The sequence below is a fragment of the Myripristis murdjan genome, chromosome 5 (assembly GCF_902150065.1).
Source record: "Myripristis murdjan chromosome 5, fMyrMur1.1, whole genome shotgun sequence".
Lineage (NCBI taxonomy): Eukaryota > Metazoa > Chordata > Actinopteri > Holocentriformes > Holocentridae > Myripristis > Myripristis murdjan.
Window position 1 is genome coordinate 8,265,717 of NC_043984.1, and position 7,785 is coordinate 8,273,501.

The 7,785-nt window shown below is 41.8% G+C and overlaps 1 protein-coding gene across 1 annotated transcript in view; it reads left to right on the forward strand.

Moving 5' to 3' along the window:
- Positions 1–7,242: 7,242 nt before the first annotated feature.
- Positions 7,243–7,785, forward strand: part of tmem74b (transmembrane protein 74B) — a 7,360-nt gene continuing 6,817 nt past the window's right edge. The window contains exon 1 of the mRNA XM_030051554.1: positions 7,243–7,283. The gene's annotated coding sequence lies outside the window, so the exon portion shown is untranslated. The remainder of the gene's footprint in view (positions 7,284–7,785) is intronic.

Sequence of the window (7,785 nt, forward strand, 5' to 3'; positions counted from 1 at the left end):
AATCTTAAAGAATATCTTAAATAGTAACATCCTCTTGCACTAGTGGGTATAAATTAAAAATTTCATTCAATGAAAAATTCACTAGTCATTAAACATCCTCTCTCATCGACATACCCCTTCAAATAAAATTGTGCGTCTGTCAAAAACTGATATCCTGTTGGGCTGAGGTTAGGGTTTGGTCTGTCCTATTTATTTCTCAAGCAAGCCTTGGCTCTTAATTCTGGCTCATAGTAGTGGATTGTTTTACATATTTCATCTTCCTGTGCATATTACAGTCATTTTTATATAGTGTATCCCGTATAGACTAGATACAAATAATACATTTTTATTTTTAAATCATGAACATGCATTGTGGCTCAAACATGTTGCAAACCAATTTTCTGTCTCTGGGACAGTCAAAGAAATCAAAACGTGAGCTGTATGAGGGGCGGTGTGTTCCTTGTGCTTGGTGGATTTTACCTTTTGCTCCAGCCCCTGTTCCTGGTTCAGGAGTGAAAAGTAAAGCCTATAACGTTTCCTGCATGCATGGACCTTAGCTGGGGAGAGAGAGCGGTCCTATGCATAATGCATAGCCCTGGGCCTTGATCACCCAGTTACCATGGCAATCCTGTCACTTCCCATCTCTGCCCTCGGAATCTCACCAAATGTGTGATCGATTCTCGTAAGATAGCTGATCAGCATTTGAACAGATTTAGTCACAGGGTTATTTTTGATGCAAACAGAAAATTCATAATTTGGCCGTATCCAAAACAGGGTAATCATGGCAGCATGGGCGGCTTTCAGGTACCCGCACACGCCCGCTGATGGAGGTCCTCAGCTCTGGGAGAACAGTCCTTGTCAGCAGCAAACACAGACATGGTTGTTTCAACAGAATTGAGTTGACAGGGTTCAATTTCTGTGCTGTTAAAGGAATACTCCAACATTTTGGACAAAATTCCCTTTTCCTGACTTGCCCAGACTGAGACAAGATGTTCAATACCATTTTGTCCTCTGTACGCCCATTGGCTTGTGTTACCTTAGCATAAAGACATGAAGTCTATGGGAGTCATTAGCCTAGCTCTGTTAAAGTGAAAAAATAAATCTTGCAGCAACTCTGAAGCTGTAATATATATGCAAAGTATAATATGCACTTGAAATACTTCCTTTAAAGTTTTTTTTTTACTGATCAGATTTGTGTTTAGATAATGTCAACTTGTTAGCTAGCTAATAATGCTGAGTGGTCAGCTAACCACTGTCTTGTTAACACCTCTGATTTGCACACTAAGGCTTAGTCCTTGCATCCTCTCCAAAGCATTAATAGACAGTTTTCTCATCAGCCATGACATGAGTAGCAGGTAAACAGGTGTTGCTAATGCCAGTAACGCAGGTTCGATCCGTTCCATGGTGGTCTGATAGACTCACATGGAAGAGAAACTCCATTAATGTCATTACTAACTGTGTGTTTGCCTGCTGTTCATATCAGAGAGGTTGGTGTGGAAAAGCTCAGCTACCCAGCAGGCTGAGTTAGCACTGCAGTCCTGAATCTGAGTGATCTTTTCTGGCCTCCTGTTACATTAGAAATGATGATGATGATGATGATGATGATGATGATGATCCTGGCTGTGGCTGTCACAGAGATTTGTGACAGCTGCAAACACTCCTCCAGGTTTCCCAGGTCTGACCGAAGATGTTGACATCTCCCATTTTCTTAAAGGAAAGTTAGTTTTTTTCTGGTTTCTATTCTTGAATGTGATGATTCCTTCACTTGTGATACATTCAGTGTACTGCAGGCATTTCTACAATATGTATTTCCAGTGTTTTTCTGCTTTTTTCTCTATTTCATGTGTACTTGTATTGATATGGGATGTTTTGTGCTGTCACTGCATAGTGTACAGTCTTTTCTGACATTATTGACTTGTGTCTGCTTGCTGTCATTTCCTCTGCACCCTGATGTTGTGCTGGTCAGCAGCCAGCTTTTAAATCATTCTCAGCCATGTAATAATAAATGCTTTTTTACATTTTTTCAACAGGACAGTGTGCCTTGGATGTTTTTTTTAAGTTTGCCAATCATATTCTCCACAGGGTGTTACTTTAAAGGAGACAAACTTAAAAATGATTTTCCACTCATCTAAGTTTAGAATTTTTTGTGATTATTGGTGTTTAAAATACCATTTTCAACCTCCTGGAGCTCCTGGAACTGGACACGGTGCGAGTATGACATAAATCTGTCCTCGTCTCCATAAAATGTGCTGTATCCTGTTGTTTCACCCAAAATGTTTCTCTCTAAGTCCGCCACCTGCTCACTGCCAGTGGAACAGCTCTTCAGTCAACATGAGAAAAACTGTGTAAACTTAGAATAGAACACTGTAATCAACACATTTGCAACCATGATGCAACAACACTCAAATCAACAGTGTGCACGCTACCCAGTAAGGAATGAAGAAAAATCTCATCCTGTAATGATACTTCACAAAGTGTTTTGTCCAGGTTTTGTCTATTAAAGGTGGCCCATAGCACAAATCTGCATCCATAATGTACATTACAGATAAGTATTATAGGTCGATAACTTTAAAATGCAGGTTATGGAAGCATTTTGTGCTGATCCTCAGGCTGGGCAATCTCAAAATGGGCTTGTAGAAGATTTTTAGTAAGTGAATCTATCAAAAAAATGTAACTCTGTAATTTGCCTTGTATGACACTGGGAGCCAATTAGCTCCCAGTGTCATACAAAAATTAGATATAAGATCTGTCTAAGTGAGGGCTTCCTGTAATCATATTGAAAACACGCTGAGGGTGTTTTTTCTGTCATGTTTAGAAGACCAGGCAGCCGTGGATCACAGTTCGGTGCTTGGTTTGCCTTGGGCCCCAAATTCACGGAGTCCGCCACTGCCTGCCGTGACACCTGGAGTTTCTTGTTCTTTTTTTCCCTGAACAGAAGGTTTGATCATGATTCGTGAAAAAGCCTGTAACACTAGAAAAGCCAGTGAATTTTGTGGGTTTCTACGAGAAATCCAGCAAGCTGTCATTTGACAGCTATTTCCTCTAATGTTTAGAAAATCTAGCTCTAGTTGGTGCAGAAATTGGGAAGAGGAAAGTCTTGTGGCATTTTGAAACCAGAGATATTTTATTAAATTCAAAACAGTGGCTGTTGGTTTTATTATGATGTATAATAATAAAGGTAAACACTGAATTCCTTTGCTTCTGTCCTGGATTTTTGGTGGATTAGAGGCAGCTTCCCCCTTTTCCTTGCTTCTGCTTTGCCTGTTGCTATGACAATAGCACTCGTCCTCTATCCCCCAACAGCCTCTCTCTGAATCTCAATAAATGGATCAATTCAGTTTTGTCAAAGCAGCTCTGCTCAGAGTATCTCTTGCGTGTAAATGGATCTCGCTCAGATATGACAGTCAGAAGAACAGGAACTCATGAAGACACAGTGTGTTTTTCCCAGGCTGTCTGTGTAAAACAGAGGGATGGCCATGGCCTCATTCCAGTGCATTGACCTGTGTGCTAACCCAGGAACAACTCCAGAGTCCCCAAGTCAAGTCAGCAAGACCTCAACTTTAGTTTCAGTCAAAAGCCACATGTTATGTAAGGTGGGACTCATTATTTATATGTTTTTGACTGCTAAGACATCAAAATGTCGATAAATTTGTTTTTCAGTCTACTGGCTTTGCTATTTAATTTATTGATTTGTTTGTTAGTGTTATTTTTTGGACCGATCAGTGAAAATTATCATTGCTGTTTCTGAGCCTCAGAAAACCTCAAGAGGGAGACTCACCCTCCAAAGTCATCCAAAAGTCATCCGGATATAATTCTCTATTCGGTCGGGTGGCATCTTGATCAATTCAGTTACGTTCACAGGAAAGATAGCTGAATTCACCCTACTAATAGTTAGCCTACATACTCAAAATAGAATCTAAGAAGGACTGAGGTGGACTAATCTGATTGTTTGGTTCTCTGTCTTCTTTCCAACAGAGTAAATTCAGCACCACAGCATGTCTAAGTGGAAAATCCCCTTCACACAGGGGTTCAGGTTTTATCTCTGAAAAGGATGTTGACGTTACATCGCTGCTTAAGGACCATGCCAGTGACTTCCACTATGATATGAAATGAACTTTCAGAGACTTCAAGCTTTCTTCACACCAGTATTCCATCACCATGATAAAGTCGTCCACATTAGTTTTCCTAAAAGCAGCAACACTGTTGGGTTTTGATGACTTGAAACTGGGTGGCCAGGGGAAGTAGTCCCCAGGGAAACATTTGCTTCACAAAGCCAGGTCTGTGGTGGCAGGGATTCAGCGTCTTTCTCAAAAGTACTCCAGCGGCGACAATGCTTTCCATTGTGGAGGCTTGAACCTGAGTCACCGAGTAAAAGTCCTCAGACATTCTCTCTCAGCACTGACGCCAACAGCCTTTGACCTTTAAACTCCTGCATGTGAAGCAGTTGCTGCTGTTTGAAGGGCAGTGTGTTTAAATATATTCTTCCCAGGGGACACCAAGACTGAGGACGCAGTCGGTTATATTTAATCAGTCCTTTCACTGCAGAGGGAACCGCTTCCCCCTCTTCCTCTGAGGACAGGTATAAAAGGCTTCAGAGACACCTTAACACGTGCAAACGGCCAGTTGCAGGCCGTGATACATGGCAGTGGATTTGTAGTTCAGCTTCCTGCCTCGGTACTACTCTAAAATAGAATCAGTCAGCTTTAAGGGCTGAGAAAGTTAACACATACAAGGACGTTGACTCGCTGGGCTGTTCATGTAGGTCACATTCAACATAACACAACACTAAAATGGTAATAGTAGTGAAAAATGGAAGTGATAGGAAGCTGTGAAGGCTCATGAAATCAAAGGCACTGACAGAAATAGAGATATAGTCCTCAAGCAAAAAAATACTTCACAATAGAATTTAATAGAATAGAGGGGATTACAATAATATACTCTTTAACATAAGATTTGATTAATTTTGTCTCAAGATGCTATGAAAATGAATACTATTACCTGATCTAAAATTAGTCGATGAGAGGATTTAGGCCATGTCTATATCGAGCTCTCTGTGAAACGGTACAACAGCCTCTCTGAAGTTTCTATATGCAGTGATAGCGATACGGCACACTTCCCCTGACCTTCCATTTTCACAAGGTGAGCCTCCATAATCTGCCTGAGGCCTGAAGGAAAACCATGCCAGCCACTGTGACATGAGATTATTGAACATTTTGCAGGCTGGTGGCTTTTACAGGGACGGCCACACTTGGCTGACTGTTTGGCGCTGGAGCGATGGCAAACACCGCCTTCACTGGAGATAGGCATCAGGAAGTGGGGCAGAGTTCAATGTCTGCTTGTTTGCTGAGGGGGAAACAACACGCTCGGATACTCTTCCTCTGTTAGATATCACCAGTTATTCAATGCATTCCAGACTTTATTTTACAATGAAGCATTTTGATGAAATTTTTTGCTGTATCCAGTTTTTCTGAAGCTGCCTTTTTACTTCTTCATGCACTGCATAGTATCTGCACAGACTCTATATTTTGCGATGGGCATTGATGTTTGAGATACAGCTCCTGAAAACTATTCTGTCTGACATCACTGTAGCCTGTGTTGAATTGACATCATGATATGACATCATCTGCATTTGACCAGTTATTTATGGGGAAAACATCGGGAATCAGCCGCTGAGTAAGCTCCCATTAAAATCAGTCAACCTGCTACACTAGCTGCATCATGTCAGGTCCAAGCAGAGGGTCTAGTGTCAGCGTTCATCTGGATTCAGGCACCCTTACTGCAAGTCCTTACTGCAGCGGCCGTTTGCTGCATGTCTTCGCCTCTGTCTGCCCTGCCTACCCTGATCCTCTCTCTCTCTCTACTGTCCCTGTCAAATAAAGCAGAAATACCCAAAAAGGTATCTTAAATAAAATTCATCTAGATCCTGGCTGATGCTTGTATTAATTTTATTATATGAAGGGCAAAATAAATGATGAATGGAAAGAGGCCCAGCTATGTTGTCAGTTATGATCTGACACTATATAGGACCTATGATGAGACAAGTGTAAACTACAGTGTTATGTCATACATACAAATGCAGAATATCATGATAATATTGCTTGTTGTGCAATTAAAACACACACATATATATATCTATATCTATATCTATATATATATAGATATAGATATATCTATATCTATATCTATAGATATATATATATGTGTGTGTGTGTATATATATATATATATATATATATATATATATATATATATATGCATGTTTTAACCCAGGTTATTTTGCATCCTTGGTGTTTATACATGACTTGGGGGACATTTCAACGCATCTCATTGGACAGACACAACAACTACATAATAACATCACCTGTGCCGCTCACTAATTTGATAGATTGCTGTGGTTGTCCAATGAGAAGCCTTGAAATGTTTTCTAAGCTATAATCTATATAAAGTTTCTTCTCTGTTTCACCTTGATGAAGGTGTGACCCTGAAACGATCGGCTTCTGTTTGCAAATTGAAGAAAAATGAAAAGAGAAGTAAAGACAAGTCCTCTGTGGCCGGTTCTCCATTATTATGTTTGTACTATGCATTGAAGTTCCAACTCAGGCTATAGTCACCAGCACAAACTGTGTTAAAAATGTTTTTACAAGTCTGTAAGCTAATTTAGGGATTCACGTCTTTCTCCTCTCTTTTGAGAATATTTCCATCTGTTGTCTTGATGACAAGCCTGTCCTGCTGTAAGGAGCAATATATCAAGGACTTAACCTACATTCACTCAGTTATACCCTGTTTTCTAATAGCAGAAAAGTCTTACAAGCTGATACAATGCTGCTCACACCACACGTTATGTTGCATTGCCTTAATGTGGGCCTAACTGTAAAGAGACAAATTGCTTTATAAAACTTGAGGTTGATTTGTGCTGACACAAATCCATCAAATGGATCTAAACCGAGATAGTGTCGAAAGGGGGAACTCATAAATGAATCATTTGATGAAAACAGAGGCCTAATTATGCAGTTTCATCTCGGTGGCTTATAGCCTCACCGAGCAGAGGTCATCTCACCCCCCCAAACACGTCTCACATTATCACATATCCATCCGCGCTCCTGACTCCACAGCACCACCAGCTTCTCTGACACACACCAGCTGAGAAACCACGGGCTGCTACGCGCATGGTCAGTCTCACCCCGCTCTCTCTCTCTCTCTCTCTCTCTCTCTCTCTCTCCATCCGGCAGTATCCATCTGTGGATGCGATACACACTCCTCATCCTCCTCCCCTGCTTCCTGCCTGGTCGCAGCATCAGCACCAGGTAAGACACTAATTCCTATCACTTGGGTTGACCGGCGCTCTTACGACATCAGTGTCCCGCGGATGCTCGCTGGCATCGGCGAGATGTATCCGGATTCAAGGCGGGTGGATGTTACCCGCTCGGTAAATCCACCACCCCTATATCTCCAGGTGAAATCGACACTCACCAGAAGGGATGTATTGCATGTTTTTACTCTCGTCCACCTGTCATCGCTTTGCCTGGACTCTCCGCTCACGTCTATCGGCTTTCACGCCGCATTTACGTGTTATCTGTCCGCCGGGCTGCGATAATGAATCAGGTCTCGGCAGTGGAGGTGCTTATCTGTGCCGGCTCATCCGGACATTATCTCATCACAGATAGACAGATAGTCCAGTCGGTGAAGTGGTGAGCCAGTTTTTGGCAGTTTTGCGCATCACAAGGTCATGGTGATGGTGACGGCGGGGGGCTGTGGACACTGTGGCACTTCAGAGGGGTGAAATGACACCTTGCCTGCGGGCACTCA